Here is a 17,514-nt window from a genome sequence, read left to right on the forward strand (position 1 = left end):
TGCCCTTCTCCAACCAATGGAACAAAGGGATTGGGTGGCACTACAGTTTCAACAGGTTCTCAGAAATGCTGCTCACCTGTGGGTGCCTCTGAGGGCACTTCGCACCCTGTCCACCCTACGAGGGTATTTCAGCCTCCAGCACTCTGTCAAACCATGGGCTAATAAGGTTTCCTTATGAGATGTCTCCTTAATTTACAGTCTGGCGGTTTTTCTCCCTATACCTTTTGCTCTCTACTCTGAATTGGAGGAGGAACCGAGCAGAATTCTGTACTGCATTATAACAAGTTAATATTATAATGGATTAGAGCAGCTATTATACTATGAGGCGATTTTCTGATCTGGAGTTCCTTGGTAAACTCTTTTAACTTAAGGCTTATTAATGTAACCCTGTACCATTGATGCGTTCCTACTACTTGAAATGTATCCAGAGGCTATAAGCAGTGAGTTTACCCAGTGACAACAGCAAGGACCTAAGTAATCCCCCTTGAGTGTACCAATTAACCCATAGGTTTTCCAAGTACTTAGCAGGATTGCAATGTCAGCCAACACCCCGGTGAATCTACGTTAACAAGAAAAGGAAATCACAGAAATGCATGGATAAAGAATATTGCATTTATTAATGTGAAAAGTAGACCCAAATGCTTAGGGTCCATTTTTAAATGCCAAAGCTATTAGGTTTCCATTGGGATAGACACATTTGTTTGAAAATCCAACTTTCGGATGTCAAAAATGTCTAGTCAAATACTTTTATTCAGGGTATTTGAATTCCTTGGCTGTTGAAATAAGAAGCTGTTAGCACATAGATTTGTGCCTAGCGTATTCTAGGTGCTGAGTCCTTCGTCATTTATACCTCCCGGCTCCTCTAGCAGCTCCATTGAACTCTAGTGCCTGATCTCCTCGGTCCATTTATCCCCTCATCTGAAACAAACCCAGATTGAACCTCAGCGACCAACTCCCTCTGCACAGACGCATCTGCTGCGGACCCTACCTGTCTTCTGCTCTGCTGGAAACAGTAATTAGTTGCTCTTTCGATGAATTTTTTGTTCTGTTTTGCCTTCCCTTGTGAACATTCCATACTAATTAGCCATTTTCTTTTGATTGCATATATGGAACGCAAGGATCTTTTTTTAAATCATGAAATTATATGGCATAAAACAAAAATTTAAAAATCCCACCAAGCCCCAGTGTCTTCGAGGAAATAAAGGTCATAAAACTAACCTGTAGCAAGAAGAAGAAAAGCCGATTCACTGTTGGCGTCTCCAGGCGCTCAGGCAAAGCGATGGGCTCCGGAAGGCTTGTCTCCCAGGGGCACCACTGGGTGCCTTGCTTTTTCCTACACTGGGATGACCCACCAAGGTGAGCTTTTATGATGGCTGATTTGCCAAGACTCCTCCCCGTGTCTCTCTCCTCTCCACCTGGCTTTTAAAGTTGGGGTTCAGGTAAAGAAATTGGCATGTTGTCAAGTTTTTCTAAGCATAGTAATTGTACTGGTCTCACAAAGTCTAATTAAGTCAAAGGCACGAAGACACCCAGAAGGAACTTAACATTAAGACAGTGCACAGCTTGGGAACTGATCTATAGGGAAGCATGGAAAATACGGGAAAATTATTTCATCTCCAGGAATGATAGGTAATGAATGTAAATGCACTTCACTTGATAGAACATTAGCACCAAAGCTGAAACGGGGAATGGGAGCCACTGACCCAAACCATCTCTGTACATAATTTTGTGTGTATTTCTGACTATTTGTGATAAATTCCTACCACAGCAATTACTGAGTCAAAGGCATTTGAGGACCAGTTTTTCAGCTCTTTGATACATTGTCTCCAATAAAGATTAAAGCAGTTTCATTATGATTACAAATGAACATATTATATATAAATAATGCATTTTCCTAATGGAAGTGGCAATTCTTTGAATATCAGTAGGTCTAAACTCTGTTCATATATTTTTGGTCCACTTGTATTTCTTCTTTGGTGAATTTTATGCATCTCATTTCTACATTTTCTATTCTTTTGCTTAAAGAAATCTTTTAGTATTATAAAGAGAAACCATTTTTTCCTCTGATACATCTTTCAAATATCTTCTCTCATTTTGTCATTAGCTTTGGACAATTACATAGAGCTTTCTTTCATGTTGACTGAGTAAAAACATTTTTTCCTTTATAGTTACTGGTCATTTTGTCATATAGTCTTCCCTGTCTCAAGATTATAAAATTATTCATCTGGATTAGTAATTTTTCTTAAGGTTTTATATTTTTATTTAACTCTTTGATCTTTCCAGGGTTCAGTGTGGACATAGGGTGGGAGGTAATACTTTGATGTGATCTTTTTCTCAATAGTTCACCAGCCCATTTTATGGAACGTTTTATTGAACAAGCCGTCCTTTCCCTATCATATTGGAAATGTCACCTTTTTATTTATGTGTCTGGTTTTATCATATCTTTATTTTCTCTTCCACTAGTGCTTCTTGACATTCAGATATCAAAACCATGCTATATAATTACTGTTGCTTTAAAGGATTTTTGACATTTCCTTGTGCAGCCTTTAATTATTACCTTTCTCTTTCAATATTTTCTTGACTTCTCTATCAAGTTTACTTTTCTAGATGAAACTTAATTTTTCACAGTGCCAAGAAATAAAGTTTTATGATATTTATCAGTTTAGTATTATGCAATAATTGACATTTTTATAACATGGAACTTCTCCATTTATTCACATGTTTTTATCCTATAGTGAAATATTTTTATAGGCATTCATGTGTTGTTGGTTTCTAGTTACATGTCTGATTATTACTGGCAATGTTAATTTTTCTATTGTTAGGTTGAGCTTATTTGCTTATTTATTGCTGGCATAACAGTTAAAAGTTTTATATATATATACACACACACACACATATGTATATTTCCTACATATTGTGTAAAAAACTATGTTATATAGTTCATATACACACATATGATTTCAACATTTTAAACTCTTTCTTTCTAAATATTTTATAGGTTCTCATGTCAGTCCAAATAAAGAATCAAAATGATAATATAATTTAGTTTCTCCCCTTCTGATAACTATTCCTGTATTTTTCCTCTCATTTTCTGAGTTGTCTAAAATTTTCAGAACAATTTCCAATAGAAGTGGTTACTGAACAAGTTCTTTTGTGTGATTCACCCTGGAGTATGATGCTGGCTTTTGGGTTGAGGAACACATATTAAAGAAATATTCTTCTCTTTATAGGTAGCTCTGTGCGTGCGCATGCGTGTGTGTTTAACCAGGAAGCACATCGATTTTACTGAGCACATTCCTAAATCTATTAAGATAATCATATAGTTCTCTCATTTCATCTATCACTGTAATGGATTACATTTGAACCATATTAAATCTTAACTTGGTCATGATATAGTATTTAAAAATGTTGGATTTTATTTCTTAGAATTTTGTTAAGAGTTTTTGCATTTAAAATTATAACTTTAAGATTGGTCTGTTCACTTTTTTGTGCTTTATCAAGCTTATGCTGTCTTTGTGATCGGGGTTATGAAGAAGCTTCCATGTTTTCTTTATACTTTGGGCAGTTTACAGTAGATGGTAATATCTGTATAGTGAAGCCTAATGCCAGTTTTCTAGAGCAATCTGGGCCCAGTGATTTTCTTGGTGAATCCTTTTATTTTGTAAACTCTTTGTTTTACAGGTTTTTATACTTTTCTCCTATTATCAATTTAGTCATTTTCTTTAAAGACCATTTATATGAGTTTAAAAATTTTAATCTACTATTATATATTATAATACATATTCTCATTTTGTAACTTTTTGATCACTGTTAATCTGTAATTGTCCCATTGTTCTTTATTAACTGTGTTAATGAATTAGCTTGATTTTACTTTGGGCTAATAGCAGAGCTATTCCATCCAGTCCCCAGTGAGGTAAGGAGCTTGAACTAGGATGTAGATTAAGGCAGTGCTTCCAGGGAGGCTTGCAACAACGACCAAAAGTTAGTGAACATCAACAATGTGTTTAGTGACTGAGGCTATTTACAATTTTGCATAAATTCCTTATCTTGTACTAGATAAATAACAATCAGTTTGAGAACACAACCACCCTAAGATAGTGCTAGATCCTTGTTTGTTTTACTTTACATTCCCCAAAGAATCAGCTCTTAGATTTACCCATTACATTTATTACAGCTCTTGATTTATAATTTCATTTATTTGTTTTTTTAATCCTTTTCTTACGCTTTCCTTAGGTTTGATTTCTTGTTTTTAACTTAAGTTTTATTTGCATTATGTATTATTTTTTAATTACCTTTGTTCTTCTTTATGGTGTAAATGTTCCTTTAATTACGGTTTTGGCCACGTTCTATCTTACGTATTAGAGATACTTTGTTCTTATGTTCATTATTTGCTAAATCCGTGTAGTTACAGGTCAGATTTCTCTCCTTTAACCTGAATTGTTTGCCAGACCTTTTTGCAAATTTTGTTTCATTTTATTTTGTTGCACTTTCATACTTAATTTTTAATTGTGATAGAATTGTCAAAAAATATTGCCTACATGATTTCAATTTACCAATTCTCAGTGATACTTTGAAGCATAACATATTATGAATTTTATGTACATATGTCCTGAGTTCTGAAAAAGAAGGTAGTTTTTCTAGGGCATTGAATTCGGCATTTTATTTATGTCACTGTCTGTTTTCAGTTTCAGTCAGGTTTTGCTTCACGTATCTTGATTCAATACACAATTCTGATGATACAGCTCCATTGTGCATCAACCTCTTTACTAATACAAAACGACCTGTGAAACCTTTGTATTTTTTGCATGCATTCTACTTCATTTATTCTTTTGAAATTAATTTTGTTTCCATTTATTCATATATTTTATTCAAGTCTTTATTTGTACCTTTATATAAAAATACAATTGCATTTTGCATGTGAGTTTTGTATTATGCCCTATCTATTGTAAGCTAATATATAGCTAGATTTTTTTAATAACTAGATTTTTAAAATGTATGTTGCCTTTAAATACGTCAGCAAAGCAAAACAAATCATAGTCGGTATTTCTCTGCTGACCTCTCCAAAGAGGCAGGATGAGTTTCTTAGCATAATTTGATTTCTTTGTGTCTTTTCCAAGTATTTGTTCAGATTTGTTTGGATTTGGACTAATTTCTAAAATAAATTATACTTCTTTTATATAACCCATTTCTTAAAAGAATTGTTAATGCCAACTATATGCTATTTGAGATGAGACTGTATTTAGAACTATTACAACTGGAACCTTTAATTGTTTCACTACTTACTATTAGTTTATCTGTACCACGATTTTCCTATTCCTTTGTTCTTCATTTTGGCTGAGCTATTTTGAAATCAGTTTTGTTTTAATTGAAGTAACACCCACACACAAGAGTGCTGAAAATCTCCATGAGCAGTAGAGTGAGTTCTGAGCAAGCAAACACCCTTGTATCCATCACCCTTTAGGTCAGGGAATGAAATATTTCCAGGTAACAGACACTCTTTCATGCTCCTCTCAATCCACTAGCACCCTTTTTCCCCAGTAGTGACCACATCTTAGTCTCTACACCTATGACCTAATAATGAATGGGATTAAATAGTATGTGTTATTTTGTGTATGGCTTCTTTCATTTAATACTATGTCTTATATGAATCTATGGTTAATTCGTTTTTTACTGCAGTACACACTTCTGTACAGTGTTCCAGGGTATAACTAGGCCACAATTCGTTTATGTGTTCTACTGTTTGTGTTTTCAGTTTGTGGCTCCTAGGAATGATGCTGGCATAAATATTCTTGTATATGTCTATGGTGAATTAAGCATGTATTCGTGATGAGTACACACCTCAGTGTAGATTTTCTTTTTACTTTCTTGATATTGTCGTCTGAAATGCAAAAGCTTTACATTTTTATTAGATCTAACTTGTTTTTTCTTCTATTTCTGTGATATGGCATCATATCTTAGAAGTCATTGCCCAAACCCAAATGTGCCGATTCACTCCTATGTTTTTGTAAGAGTTTTGTAGTTTTAGCTCTTATATTTAGGTCTGTGATGCATTTTGAATGTGAAAATGGTGTGCAATAAGAACTGAAGCTCATATTTTTGCATATGAATATCTAATTGGCCCATAGTTTTCTGCTGAAAAACACTGTTTCTTATTAAACTTTCTTGGCACTTTTGTTAAAAATACTTGACTATAAATGTAAGGGTTTATTTCCAGACTCTTAATTCTATTCCATCAATTTATGTTTGTCCTTATGTGAGTATTGTCATTAGACTGACTTGATTACTAAATTTTGAAATTGGAAATATAAGTCCTCCCACCCTGTTCTTTTTAAAGACTGTTTTGGTTATTCTGGGTTACTTGCCTTTTATCTGAATTTTAGGATGAGTCTGTCAGTTTCTGCAACAGAGCCACCTGGAATTTTGACTAGGATTGTGTTGAAACTGTGCACTAATTTAGGGAATATTGCCATTTTGACAATATTAAGTCTTCCAGTTCATGAACATGGAATACCTTTCATTTATTTATATCTTTCTTAATTTCTTTCAGCAATGTTTTATGGTTATCATGTACAAGTCTTGCATCAGATTTGTTAAATTTATTCCTAAGTATTTTAGTTTCCTTAATGCGATTTTGAGTGGAATTATTTTCTTAATATAATTTTTAGGTCTTAATATATAAAAATACAATTGCATTTTATATGTGAGTTTTGTATCCTGTAATCTCACCAAACTTATTAGTTCTAGTAGTTTCTATGCCTTTTATTTCTTTTTCTTGTCTAATTGCTGCATTAAAGTAAAACTTCCAGTACAATGTTAAACAAAGTGGTAAGAGGAGACATTTTGTCTTTTCTTATTTTAGAGGAGGAAAGTCATTCAGTCTTTTTCCATTAAGTATCATGTGAGTTACAGGTTTTTCATGGAAGACATTTATCAGATAGAAGTTTACTTACAGCTTTATAAGTTTTTACCATGAATGGGTGGTGAATTTTGTTAAATTCCTTTTCTACATCAATCAAAATGATTGTTGTTTTTGTTCTTCTACTAATATATTACATTAATTTTGAGAAGTTAATACAACCTTTTTCCTATGAAAAATTCCCCTTGCTCATGATGTATGATTTTTTAAAAAATATATTGCTGGATTCAGTTTTCTAGTGTTTTGCTGAGGATTTTTATGTCTGTATTAATATGAGACATTGGTCTGTAGTTTTATTTTGATGTCTTTATCTGCTTTTGATATTAGGGTAACACTGGCCTTACAGAATGAATTAGAAATATTCCCTCCTTAATTTCTGCAAGAGTTTTTTAATAAGAGTAAATTAATTAGTATTAATTCTTCTTTAAATGTTGGGTAGAATTCACTGGTGTAGCCATCTGATCCTGGGATTATCTTTGTGGGAAGATTTTTAATAATTAATTTTATCTTTTTATTGTTGTAGATATTCAGATTTTCTATTTCTTCTTGACTCAGTTATGGTCATTTAACTTTTTCCTGGTAATTTTTCCATTTCATATGTTATCAAACTTTCTGCATGCGGTTGCTCATAGTACTCTTTTATAATCTTTTTAAATTCTGTTAAGTTTGTTAGCAGGGTGCCCTTTTTTAATTCTCATTTCAGTAATTTGAGTCTTTGCTCTTTTTTTTCTTGTAGAATCTAGCTAAAGTTGTATTAATTATGTTGATCTTTCCAAAGCATTAACTTTTGGCTTTGTTGATTTTCTCTATGCTTTTTCTGCTTTCTATTACATTTCTTTCTACCCTAATCTTTATTATTTCCATACTTCTACTTGCTTTGGGTTTACTGTACACTTCTTTTTATAGTTTCTTAAGGTGAAAAATTAAGGTACTTATCATATCTCTAATTTTGGCCTTTATGGCTATGAATTCCCTTTAAGCTTTGCTTTCTGTAATCCTGTAAGTTTTGGTATATTAAGTTTTCATTGTCATATTCATTCATTTCAAAATTTTTCCAATTTTTTCTTTGATCCATTGGTATGTTTTTAAATTTCCCCATGTTTATGAATCCCCCAAACTTCTGTTTGGTGTTGATTTCCAGTTTAATTATGGTATGGTCTGCAAACATACTTTGTACGATTTCAGTTACTTTAAATTTGTTGATACTTGTTTTATGGCCCAGCGTATCATCTCTACTAAGAATGTTCTTGTGTTCTTGAGAAGATTCTGCGTCCTCCTGTTGTTGAGTGGAGAGTTAGTGATGTCAGTTATATCTGATTTTTAAATAGTATAATTGAAGTCTTCTGTATTCTTGCTGATTGGCCCTCTAGGTTGTCCTATCCACTATTGGGTGGTGTATGGACGTCTCCAACTATCATTGTTGAATTTTTCTAGTTCTTTCTATTCTGTCAGTATCATAAGGCACTGTTGTTAGACATATGTTTATAATTGTTATATTTTTCTTGATAAGTTGACCACTTTACCATTATAAAATATTTTTGTCTTAAATTCTATTGTGTGTGTGCGTGTGTATGTGTGTGTGTGTGTGTTTTGTGGGCTGGCGATGATGTCAAATTCTTCCTTAGCCTAAATTTAAACTCTTACTTAAAGTGTAACATAGACCTTCTTTTATCCTCTTTTAACATATGCACATTTAATACTTTAAAAGGCATTTTTGTGAGGAGTCAGGATGTTCTGCCCACGTGGGGGGGGACTCTCGGCTGCTCTTTAAACAAGGCAACATTGCACATGGTGGTGTCTGAGGGTCTGGCACACAGACCCTGGGGTCCCCACCCACAAGGAAGCCATGTCCCTGAGACGTACCCTAGGTGTAAGAGGGGGTTCTTTTCTTGCTGCCCCTTTGCCCAGAACTCTGGTTGGGAAGGGTTACTTTGATGGTGGTATAAATCTTTCGTTTTATCTTCTCTTTTCCTGCTTTCAGTAGATAAAGCATATTTTCAGTCTCCTAGTTAATTTTGCCTTTTTTTTAAAGATACTTCCAAAAATGTCCTACTTTTTTAAAAATCTGACTTCAAAATTATACTGTGTAAGATATTTCTGTAGCATAGATTATTATGGTGGTTACGTATTTTGATTTAATTTAGGTTGGGAGAGCTAGTATTTATTGAACATTAACTGTGTGCAAACATTGTTAATAAGCACTCTGTAAGTATAATCTCATTTAATCCTCACAATGACCCAATTACTAAAAGCATTATTTCCATTTCATAGACAAGTTAACAGGCTCAAGGAAAATTAATTGTCCAGTAAATGGTAGAACTGGAATGGAAACTCTTGACCATCTAACTTAAAAGCCCCTCCTTACTACTCTGTGTTAGCAGTCCTTTCACGATTGGTGTGGTGGTTTAAAACAAATGGCTACAAATTATTTGATATTTCTCCTCTTGAGAGGTGGGATCTATGCCTCCTCCCCTTGAAACTGGGTGGACTTGTGACTCACTTACAACCAATAAAGTGCAGTGAAATTGAATGCATGATTTCTGAAGCTAGGTCATGAAAAGTGATACACAGCTTGTCTTATTCACTGGGACATTCATTTTGGAGAAATGAGCTTCCATGTAAGAAGTCCACTATCCTGAAACTACCATGCTATGAAGAAACCCTGGACACTTGGAGAGATTCCGTCTCTCAATAGCCCTACCCACCGGACAGGAGAGTAAAGATGCCTTCAGATTTCTAGCCCCTAATGGCCAAGTCTTCCCAGCTGAGGCCCTAGACATCACGAAGTATGCTATCATTTTTTACTATGCCATTTTAGAGTTCTGAACCTACAGTATCTGTGAGCATTAAAAAAGAAAAGGTTGTTTGAGGCTTCTAAGTTTGGAGGTAATTTGTTACATGGCAGTAGTAACCAGAACAATTGGCCACTAAATACCTGTCCAAACATATCTTTCTCCACTCCCCCCATGGAAGTCAGTGTTTCTAATTCTCCATTGCTCCATCTGCCAGGAAAAACTGACCCCCAGATAAGCTCTATTCATCCTTCAAGATACAGCTTTAGTGTCACTTTCTCCAGAAAACCTCTGCCAACTCCCTCTCTTTCCATTGTGAACCTCAGTATCTTCCTCACTGAACAGGATAATGCTCCAGGCAATGGGTGGTTCATCTTTTATTTCCATACTTCTGGGGTCTAGAATAGTGTTAATACACATTCAAAAAAATGTATGAGTTAATTAATAAATAATTGAATTAACTAATCAGAGTATGAATGAATGGAAAAGATAGAGAATGTAATCTCTATACCAAGCAGATAGGGGAAGAACTATAATGTTATAGAGACTTTAAAATATAAACATTGGTGTTTAGGTAATACCCATAAATGATTTAATGTTTGATGATAATTTAAAACAAATGCTCTATAGTTAATACCTAATTTAGAGGTGCAGTGAAATGTTTGCTTTATATACATAACTTGGATTAAAGGAGATAAAAGTATTAGTAAATATCTTCTACATATTACAAGCAATAATTTTATATTTGTGATAAAAGACTGGGTTGGGTTTAATAATATTATTTATAAAAAAGTTTCACCAGAGGAATAGACTGTGTAAAAGAGAATCAGCTGGAAAGTGTGGAACTCAAAGCATAACATCTGGATATTGGGTACCACCCGTAAAGGATTAATGCAGTGGAAATTGGCTTCCCACTGTAAATAACTAGAAAACCTGAAAAAATATATGGAACTATTATTTTCAGACATTGGGCAACAGATCACTAAGAAAAGGGAAGCAGATAGGTAAACCCTACAATGGTACCCACTTACTATGTACAGGCAGTTTCCAGGCTTCAGTGCAGGAAGGAAAACCAAAGAGAATTCTGGTTTCACTGAGCTGTAACAATAGAGATTGGAACTGAAGAAGGCCCAAGACAGCTAGAATATGTAGGCAGAAATTAGAGAAGTTTGCTGAGCAGAAAGCAGACTAAAGATCTACTTAAGTCTCCCCTTGAATTTTTGAATATTAATCTGTACCTGCAGGGGATGAAATTCCATGGGGCTTAGGAAATAAATATAAGAGAGCAATAAAATTCCTTAAGTTCACACAGGAAAAGCTGGGGAGAGTTCACAGTCCCAATAGCTAGGATGGAGGGACCTCGTAATACATTACATCAGACATTGGGTAGATTCCCTAGAATGGCATTACCTTAGTAATGAGGTTACATTAGCTTTAAGCCAGGTCCAGATTAGTGCTAACCAAACTTAAAATCAAGCTTCACAAGAATTAAATTGACTCAAAGTAAAAACTGCACATCAGAGCAAAGTAAAAATATAAAGAAATGCCTGAAAATCCGTATCTATATCTATTTATCTATCTATCTATCTATCTATCTATCTATCTATCTATCTATCTATCTATCTTTCTTTCTATCTATCTATGTCAGAAAACCTAAGAAGTAGGAAAATAAGACCCATAATCAGGATAAAGAAATTATTTTTTTGCTGAAGTGAAAGAGATGGTAGAAATAAAAATTAAAACATAACAAGGCTACATATGCTCAAAAAATGTAGAAGAAAGTGTAAGCATGATGAAATAAATGGAAGGCTAAAAAGATCTCAAATAGAATTCCTAGAGGTGAAAAATACAATGGCTGAAAAGTAAGAATACACATTTGAGGTTAAGAATGGGATAGATACTGCAGCAAAAAAGGTCAGTGAATTTGAAGACATAGCAACTGGTACTATTCAAAATTCAAAGAGAAAAAAAGAGCAGGAAAAAACAAGCAAAGCGTTAGTGACTTGTGGGAAAGCAAAGCAATCTCACAAAAGTGTAACTGGAGTCCCAGAAGGAGAGGAGAGAAGGGAACAGAAAAAAAAAAAATAAAGAAATGATGGCTAGTAAGTTTGCAAATTTAATGACAACTATAAGACCTTAGATCCAAGTAGCTCAATAAACTCCCAAGAAGAAACCTAAGAAAACCATACCTAGGGTACTTCATGATCAAACTGCTGAAAACCAGTGATAAATAGGTATCTTAAAAATAGCTAGAGAAAAATGACACATTGTGTTTAAGGAACAAATATGAGATTGACGGCTGACTTCTCATCAGACACTATGCAAGCCAAAGGAAAATGGAGCATATCACCAAAATACTTAGAAAAAGATCAGCTCAGAATTCTATATCCCGCTCGAAGATAACTTGCAAAAATGAAGATCAAATAAGGACTTTATCAGAAAACAAAAGCTGAAGTCAGTCCTCACAAGATCTTCACTATAAAAAATATTAAAGAAAGTTCTCCTGGAAGAAGGAAAATTATACCAGATATAGTCAGATGTACAGATGGAATGAAGAAGTAATAAATACAGAGATGAATATTAAAGGTAATTTTGTAATTAAACAATACCTTTAAAAGATAATTGATGGCTTAAAGCAAAATTAATAACAAGGTATAGTGAGGTTTAAATTATATGTAGAAGCTAAATCTATGACAAGAACAGCACGAAGGACAGGCAGGGAGGCAGTGAAGTATACTGGGTTATACTCTACAGTAAACATTATCTAAAAGTGCAGTAAGTTAAAAACACATTTTATAAACCCTAGAATAGCACCTAAAACAAAAGATTGAAGAAAATACTCATAAAAATTTTTTCTAGGTTGCAAGCAGTAATTCTGTATTTGTAAAACAAGTTGGATTAAATTTAATAATAGTGCTTATTTTTTAAACATCTGCAGAGAAGGGAAAAGATCATATTCAAGAATCAAGTTTCCACTTTCAGATTTGGCATTTGGTCAGGAAGTAAATTTAGCAATAAGGTAAGGGCAAAACCGTGCACGTTCCTCAGTCCCCACTGTTGGACAGGGCTCCTCCAGCAAGAGCATCATTTGTACACAAGCCATGTATGTGTGTGTGTTTAAACTCCTCTATTGAGTTTTTTGGGGCTCTTTTTTGGGGCTCTTTTTTGGTTATTGCTATATCTGACTGGAATGAACATGCTTTTACTGTTTATTCTCACCATTAAGCACCTTAATTACTGTTCAAATACTATCATGTGGCCTTAATGTCTCCTCCCTGTGAGATTCATAATTATGGCCCTTGTCTCTGAGTCTGTAGCCAGCAGTGTTGCCTTTCTCATTTGTTGCTCAGGCCTGATGAGCCAGATGACTCAGGGTTAGAATTATCTGTAAAATAGGAGTCAATAAATTCTGAGCAATTATCTTCAATCTTGTCTCATTAGTGAAGTGTACAGATCGTAATGTATATAAGTCTGTTTTTGTCCTTTCTAGTTCTTATTATCACATCAGCTGAGACAAAGTTAATGCCTCCTAAAAGGCAGCATGAGTACCTTTCCTGAGGCTTTGAGCCATAATTTGCATGATTGAATGGTCAGTTTGTTTTCTTCCCAATTATTCCTCACAGATGCCATCCTGTTTGTCTTCTTGACTCACCACTAAGGCTACTGAAAAGGACAGTGTCCATGGGACAGTCTGTCCCACCCACTGTTCATTATGCAGATCCCTTGTCTGGTGCTAAGAAACACCTAGAATAAACTAAGAGTGTGTTCGAAGTGGGGTAGTCGTGATAGTCATGGGCAGGACCAGGAACATAGGAAGTACTGGCTTTATTTTCTTATTTCCTGCCTGCCTTTACACTAGCTGGTACTCTGCCTCTCAGTTTTCTTGGCTCTAAGACAAAGAGAGTTGAACTAAATAATTTCCTAAGCCATCCCTAGTTCTAAAATGACATATTTTATTTATTCATGCCTTGACCTCATTTAAGTGGTCAAAGAACTGCTATCAGAATTTCTTTAAATTATTGTCTTGTGCCCCTCTCAGCCTACTATTGGGAGAAATGCTTTTGGCTACAAATGCCTAGGGGTGCTCTCTGTGGCCGCCCCTCACCCCCTTAAGTGTCTACAGATATCTCCCCTTTCCAAACTGATGTCAGCAATTGGACCACGCCTTTGGTTCTTTTGATTGCAAGATGCCCTTCTCAGCAGCCATCAGGGAACTAGTATTAGGGTTTCTGGGGCTCCCTCTTGATGAATTGCAAACACAAGAGCAGGAATTTAAAGTCCCCAGAAAAGAAAAGACAAGTGGCCCAAATGGTCAGTTACCCCAAATGGTCAGTTATTGAAAACAACCAGGATCTCTAAAACAAAGGACCTCAGCTTGTGGGGAGCTGGCCTGCAGGTTGGCAATGTGTTTATGCAAGATAACCTTCTTTGAAGTGGGTGCCTCTTTGAAATGGATGACTAGGCAATCAAAACTTAAATCAGGCACCTGCACTGCCAAAAAGAAAAGAATAACTGTCAGGGATTATACTACAAATATAAAATGTTGTTTATCCTTTTTTGGACTTTCTCCTCAACACTGGGTATATTTTTAATGATAAAATATTTTAAACATTAAAAAAGTAAATTGAATCATACAACAGACACGAAAGTATCATGTGTGATGATATGTCGGTGTAGCTGGCATATAGTAATTAATCAGTAAATACTCTTGGAATGGATGAATGATGTGGACCATAGTGGGAAAGGACAGTTAAAAAATAGCTGTGATGTACCAGAATGGCCAGCAGAGGGCGAGCTTGCACCTGAACAAAACTGACCCTGGGTTCTGTGGGTTACCTTGGTGTGCTGACTCCCCTCAGTGGGTTACTGTGCAACTGCTCAGCACGTTTCCAGCTACCCGTCTATACTGATCTACTCGCAACTGTTAACCATGCTGAATAAGCACAACCACATGTACACACGATTTGTTCACAGGCTTCAGAGTGAGCAGGATGTTAAATAGCTACCTAGAAAATGTGCAGTATTTAAGTCCCCTATCTAGATGGTTCTAAGCACCCCTAAGTATTGGCAGGCTGTAGTTCTGTTTCTAACCCAGGAGAACAGAGCGATGGTCTGAATTAATTATCCAAGTTGCTGCCAATTTCATTTCACTAGTATTTTACACACACTTTCATAGTAATAAATAAATAAATAAATAAATAAATAAATAAATAAATAAATAAATAAATAAATAAATAAATAAATAAATAAATAAATAAACAAACAAACAAATAAATAAATAAACAAACAAACAAACAAATAAATAAATAAATAAATAAATAAATAAATAAATAAATAAATAAATAAATAAATAAATAAATAAATAAGAACTGTAAAAGCCTCTTCTCCCAACACACATACCTATTCCTCAGCCCCAGAAAAAGCCACTAGTAATGGGTTTTTTTAAGCATCTTCCTGAAATTGCATATACACGTACAACCATAGGTATATAGTTCTATTAATGGGATCACAAATGCTCACAGTCCTACAATTAGATTTTATTCAACATATTTTTTGGTGTTTGCACATATAATTGTGTGGTCTTCCACAATAAAGATGTGTTAAGTAGTAGAGATCTTGACAAAGAGCAAAAGGCCTGACTGTTTCTGGTTGTGATTCTTGAGTATCTATTCGGTCTGGCCAACACGCTCACACTTGGGCTGCCTCTGGGGGTTTTGAGTGGAAAGCCATAATAAAAAGAAGCCCTGAACCTCAGTTTGCCTGGGCTTGGGCATCTGCGCGGGCAGGTGAGAATTCCCAGGTCAACAAGACACAACTCTAAGAAAAGAGACCTGCTTTGCAAAGTGGCTGAGGTCCACAATCCAAACTGCCACTGAGGATTCCTTTCCTGTAAATAACCCTGGCTTCTCACACTCTTTGCTGTGGAAATACCTTTGAACTGTTCAATCCCAATATAAAGAAAAAAAATGCAAAATAGCAGTTTAGATTCGGGAAACTCAAAGCTTACTTTCGCTCTTACATTGCATTAGTTTCAGTGAGCCTACTTCACAATCTGTATAGTACCGTGTCCAGCTTCCATTCCCTCGGTCCCTCTATGATATACAGACATCAACTGATATGAACAGAAATTTGGTTAACCGTAGCATACACATGAAGCTATTTTTTTATACCTTTTTACAGAGCAAATTCATTCGGTGATACCCAAGTTCATACAGTATATTATATTTTTTCTATGGTTATCATCATGGACTCTCAAAAGTGGACAACTAGAGTTGTCTGGTCCAATCTTAGGTTATTCATGAATACAGCCTTGCTGTCTATGCAAGATGTGATCTGAAGACATTCTACCCAATACTGAATCAGACTCTCCTGTGGGATGCTAAGCACACGGCTGTGGGAGGCCCCCCTCTGCTCAGCCTTGACCCCTCCCCTCCCACCCACTATTTCTTAATGGAAGTTCTGTGCTTTGCCTCTGAACTGGCTCTTTCTGAAAATGTGCGCAGATGAATTCTCACAGCAGCCTTCCCTTGTTCAAGGCTTAGTTGTCTTCTGAGCACTTTAGTGGGCTTTTTATTTTCTTTTTTTACAAATTGAAAATCCTCAGAAAAAGTACCGAGGGCAAGTATTACTCCAATGCCTCTCCCTGATGAGGGGGACCGTGACTGAGGGGCAGTCGCGCGTCCAAGGTGCCCGCGTGGCGAGGAGCGAGGCCAGGCCAAGGGCATGAGCGGCTGTGAGGTCCCCCCAGCTCGCGCACCTGCACCGCACCCGCCCTGCACGGTCACGCTCAGGACAGTGCGTGTCTGCCCGGCCCTGGTCTCGGGGGACCGTCCTGGGGGTGGGTGGGCTCCTGACCTCCCGGGGAGAGGCCCAGGGGTGTGACACACGAGGTGACAGTGGCCCTGAGGAGGCGAGGGCAGCTCTCACGGCCACGCGTGTGGTAGAGCGAGACCATCACGCCCCGGGAGCGGAGAGGTCAGAGAGCAGCAGAAAGGCGGCCGCCCGGCCCCCAGGGAGGAAGGAGCCTGCGTGCCCCCCAGCATGGCTGCGCGGTGGCTCTGCGCGTCCTTGAAGCGCCCCGTTTCCTCGGCCTGCTGGACCCCAGGCCGTGACTAGGGCTGACCCGAGCCCCAGGGAGGTCAGGGCGCTGGGCCCCGCCTGCGGAGGGCGCTGCCCAAGCGACCCGATGCCACAGCAGCCGGGGGGCTTCACCAAAACAGACTGCGGTGCAGGGGAGGACGCCGCCATGCCGAGTGCTTTCTGAAAACACAGCCAGCTTCCCAGAAAACGGCAGCAGGCATTTCCCCTACGTGGGGGAAGTGCTCGTTTACCTAGACAAAGGTGATTTTTAAAAATCAGAAACATACGTGCCCAAGCCCGTTGGAATCAGCCCATCAGACCCAACTGCTGAGTTTCTGGGGATTTTGCAAGCTGGGTGTTAAACCCAGTCATTCATAAACTGTATGTAAACTTACACTAAATGAATTTTGGTAAAAATGAAGATGATAAAAATTAAAACTCATCACTTTCTGAACTACTTTTTCTACACTGTACCGTTATCCATACTTGAGGGGTTATTTATATCTGCTGCAATTATATGGTGGAACTACTACCCACCGATGTGCATCCTCTCCCCACTCCACATTCGGTGATGTCATGTTGTAGCTTCAAATGGGCCTTGCTGGGAGTCTTTACCCCTCAGAAATCAGCGAGCGCCCCAGGGCTGTCCCCACCCGGACCCAGCCTCTTGTCGCCATTTGCCAGCACCCCGCTGATGTGCGCTGCAATGAACCCGTCATCTGAGCC

General features: G+C 36.8%; 1 protein-coding gene; it reads left to right on the forward strand.

Annotated features, from left to right (window-relative positions):
- The window catches only part of FAM78B (family with sequence similarity 78 member B), a 310,016-nt gene that overhangs the window by 90,551 nt on the left and 201,951 nt on the right, over positions 1-17,514 (forward strand).

Source organism: Manis javanica, chromosome 14 (assembly GCF_040802235.1).
Source record: "Manis javanica isolate MJ-LG chromosome 14, MJ_LKY, whole genome shotgun sequence".
In the NCBI taxonomy this organism is placed as follows: domain Eukaryota; kingdom Metazoa; phylum Chordata; class Mammalia; order Pholidota; family Manidae; genus Manis; species Manis javanica.